The sequence below is a fragment of the Pollicipes pollicipes genome, unplaced genomic scaffold, assembly GCF_011947565.3.
Source record: "Pollicipes pollicipes isolate AB1234 unplaced genomic scaffold, Ppol_2.1 Scaffold_3087;HRSCAF=3621_pilon_pilon_pilon, whole genome shotgun sequence".
Taxonomy (NCBI): Eukaryota; Metazoa; Arthropoda; class Thecostraca; order Pollicipedomorpha; family Pollicipedidae; genus Pollicipes; species Pollicipes pollicipes.
In genome coordinates this window covers 44487139-44491842 of record NW_023596225.1, presented here as the reverse complement: position 1 = coordinate 44491842, position 4704 = coordinate 44487139, and positions in this window count along the sequence as shown.

The window sequence follows — 4704 nt, the reverse complement described above, 5'->3', positions numbered from 1 at the left end:
TGTGATGACCTGTTCGACGGCTGTTCACGGTCTGCCAGCATCATCACGGAATGCCCAAACTGAAGAAAATTCCTGATAGCTCGTCTCCTTCAGGATGTGCATAGGCTAACACAATTTTCAAAAGGCCTTATAACTTGCGTTTCTAAGTGAATGCAGTTTATATGCTCGTCGGCTGCGTGGTTTTCTCCTTTGATGCTTTGATACATGTTTTGGCGCCAGTCCGTCAAGGCGAATGCCGTTATGGCGGGTGCTTTCTCCGCTTCCTAAAATTGCATGAATGACTTTTCCATCTGATGTGGACACACCGCTTTTAGCACTATTTCATTTACGTCTGATCTTTGTGCCAGGACAGCACTCCAACGGTCTCATCAACGTCGTTATATTACACGTTTCCGAGTGAATCTTCTATGGCGGGCAAGCACTGTGGTCGCTAAAGAAATATTTCATTTAGACCCATCGCCTTAACTCGTTGGCTTCTTATTTCTCAGGTTGGACGTCAGAATGGAGTAATCGAGCGTAGTATCGATCCGTGGTCTTTGTCACGCATAATCAGCCGAAATGGCTGTTGTCCACTAGTTTAGTAACCGCGGTAGGAATCGGCCACTCAAGCGTGATTTATCTCATCAGGGGCCAGCCCGGCCGTGTTAACAACTGTCCCTCCCCTTCCCTCCCCCGCGCGCTGCCTGAGATCGCGTCAGACATCCGACGCTAGGGGAGGCGCTGCCGCAGAGGAGAGCTCCACGCATCTCCAATTTCGACACGTCAGGTGAATACGTGCATTTTAACCTAGCCTCCCGCGTTTGATCACACCGTTGTATATACCACGCAGTACGTACATTCCTCCCATGCAAAACACACACACACCACACACACACACACACACACATCACACACACCACACACACACACCACACACACACACACACGCACGCACACACACACACACACACACACACACACACACACACACACACACACACGCACACACACACACACATATATATATATATATTATATATATATATATATATTAGATATGTACCATTATTATCCAGCCGACCAGGCGTTACCGGTCTTAAGTAGAGGTCAGTACCTGAACTGAATTCCGTGAAAGCGTTGGTGGGCCACTTCTTTGTTGGCATCCACCATGCATGACAACGAGGGTCAGTATAGTATGATATTTTAGGTCACGGTCGTATAGGCTTCCTTTATCACGCGTAAGTGCGAAATCGTTTCCCAGAAAGCCCCACGTTTCCGGTGTGGACTTATATGGTATGCACGGGATTTAACATGACCTTCCTGCCATGTCCTTGAGAAAGTGCTTAGTGCAAACGTTCACGTAAACCTGAAGCCACATGGAAAAGTAAACTGCAGCGTTATGGGAAAGGGGCTCGAGCTCCCAACATTTGGCAAATGTAGCACTAGTCGCATGCGGTGCCTGTGATGAATCACGCTCAAAGTGCCCTGAGAACTGTTGGGTATACTCACGGCTTCTGCCAGGGAAAGGACAGTGAATGGAAGCCAATCCAAGCGCTGTTTACCACCATCACCATTTTTCCTCCGCCTGTTCTCCTCCACAAAGCCTGCCCTAATAGCTTCCGCTCTCGGCTTGCCGCTCAAATAAACATCATGGAGATGATAGAGGCTATGTTGGCTCGAGAACACGCTGAGTTTTGTCATAGCGCTTCTTGCAAAGGATACTGAGGCCACTAGCCTCAGTACCATAGACGGTGCGTTCCCTGGACCACAATGCCTTCAACATTTTGCGGAGGGATATTTACCAAGAAGACTCGACGATTTTTCGCCGGTGCTTGGAACTAGACCGCCCCTGTTGCCTAACTTTCGGCCACTTCCAGCGACGAAGTGCATCGGCGTGCCCGTTAGCTGTATACCTGCGCGACCATAAAGGCCTTACTTAGACGAAATTAACTTTTTATCCTCACATTCGTGCGGGCATTTTACCTAGCCAGGTTACCATCGTTTCAGAATGCAGAGAAAGTGTAGGTCTGCTTCTGCGTTTCTTTGCACGCAAGGCTACTCCAGAGCTTGTAGTTCAAACGATCGTCTGCCATTCATGTCAGACGAAGCGATATCAATATGCTCCAAGTTAGCTAAGTCATTCAATAAGCTAAGTTTGGCCAAGAAGAAGTTATTTCGCGGCAATCGGAACGCGGCCAACACACCTTTAGCAAATCCGCGCATCCGGGTGCATTTTTTAATCGTCGTGCTCAGTAATTTGAAATGTCCGAGGACGGTGGAGTGTACTCAAAACAACCAGCGCAAGAATCTTACGCTCACGAGATGCATATGGCGGATTGTGGTGGTCCCGAACTAATAAACATGCAGACATAAAATATCGAAGTTCGCGGCCTTTTGTTCTCTTTCCTTCATTTTGTCTCTTCTTTACTATGTTATTGTTCGCGGTGAAAAACAACACAATCAAGAGGAGGCTGTGCGCACCTGCGCAACAGTGGCTGACGAGATGGCATGGGGCACGAGCCATCCCTGACCAAATAATGAACACTCACTGCTTCTTCAGCATTTGGTGTCGCTGAAGGCTGCCATCTCACTCTAAAAGTTCGTCTGCCGCGCTCGGATGTTGGCCAGCCTCCCCCACTCTCAGGCGTCGGCACCTGTCGCTGGGTCGTCCGTCTTCATCGGAATGCCGTTTCTCCTGTCAGCTGTCTTCCCCGCCCCCAGCTTCCCCTTCCCCGATCACGGCTGACTTCCGGTGACAGCGAGAGGGGGCGGAAGGAGGGGGGCGGGGCGGGGGGGGGGGGGGAAGCGCAGCTCGCAATCGCGCGCCAGGGTTGGAGCGAGCACGGCGTTACGCCCCCGGGCGTGTCTGATAATTTAGCGGGAATGTTTCACACTTGAAGATATTGAGGGCAGAGCGTCAGGTCGGATTAAACAAGCCTCACTTGCAACAATCGGTAAGCTTTTAAGGTAAAAAAAAAACTGCACTACAGCCAAACGGAATTAGCCATTTAATTAATATATCACCCAATATGTCATCGTTTGATTGTGTCATGAAAAGTTTGCATGACGTCAGAGTCGCTGCCAGACACCGTGTCAGAATTTCACAATAGCAGACGGGTCAACTCGCCCGTAGTCCTTCAAATTCCAGAGGAGCTGATGGTGTTTGTTGAGGGTGTACTTGTTTAAACACAAATACCGACATGTCCTTGTGTTTTGAGCCTTCCTCCCTTCCGTTCCTGCCTTTTGTCTATGATTTTATATTTTTACTTATATTCAGTGCTCAGTTGTGACGTTATTCTTGAAGGAGTGTGTCTAGTCAAGTTATGGTTTTTGACTGTGCACGTAGGATGGTAGAGGAATTTCGACTGACAAGTTGTGTTGTCATTGGTTTCTACAAATTCGCTTCCTCTGACGAGATATTGCCACAATCCCCAAATTGTATTTGGGTTTGTATGGAAGAACGAAGTTATTCGGGTAGCCTCCGAGCAATATTCGCTACTAAACACTTTGACATCATTGAGAAAATATCGCCAGCTCTAGCCAATGGGGTTTTCGAGAAGGTTTCTTGCCGGCGCTGACCGCAGCTTGCGACCGCGGCAATGGCGGCGGTGCATTATGCTGATTTTGTTACCTTCAGCTAAAGGCTGCGACTGTACGGGTTTAGACGTATGGTAAGTCTGGTCAGCTAATACGTACCAATTCACGTCGGCCTACTGTATACTGAGGTGAGGAACAAGCATTGTGTTGTGTCAATCGGCTGCACCAGGCTCTAGGGAAATGTGGCTGTTCTAGGTAACCTGGTAACCGAAATAGTGATCATGTCTGTAGCGCGCAGCTACTTGCCACATTTAAGCCAGTGCATTCGTCCTTTCCTGCTTGCTGATTGGTTTATCTTTTAGGATTGCACTTGTTCACGCACAGCCATCGATAAGATCAATAAAAATAAATAGATCACAGCTGCCGTAAGACGCAAATGCACATTTAGCAACTAAAATTAGCCCTAGATAATTGTCACCCATCTTATGCGTGTATTGAGAAAACCGAAAACATTAGACACACTTCCTTGGAGTCATCTGCTTCCCAGTCTTATCTCCATCATAGTATGTGTCACCTGCCCAATCCCTGAATCATGTAGCACAAAACCTGGTTCGAGTTCGAAACTTGCACTTAACGCACTAAACTGTTTAAAAGCCCAGATAATGTTCGTTAAAGCCGCGCATCGTGCTGGCGTACGCCAGACACGAATGAATCGATATTTTACTGATCCTGGGCACTGCATGGCCATTGAGGTGGCGGTATTCGCGTGACGTTTCTGTGACGTCATGCAATTCCTGGCCGATCTTTCAATGGCCAACACAAGTTCGGCGGACTCAAGCTTAGAAACAACGGGTTTTAGGTCTAAAAAAGGTCATAGCTGTGAAATACACTGGAACGACATTTAAAAAACGGCTAGATCAGTTCAAAACTCCATGCAAGCATGGAACACTTCTTTTGAGGGAGAGTGCCGCATTGTAGGTGAGCCCTTCATAAAGTTAATCTGCAGAATGAAATCTCTCTTCTCTCTTTTCTTTTTCTTCTCTCTCTCCTCTCTCTCTCTCTCTCTCTCTCTCTCTCTCTCTCTCTCTCTCTCTCTCTCTCTCTCTCTCTCTCTCTCTCTCTCTCTCTCCTCTCTCTCTCTCTCCTCTCTCTCTCTCTCTCTCTCTCTCTCTCTCTCTCTCTCTCTCT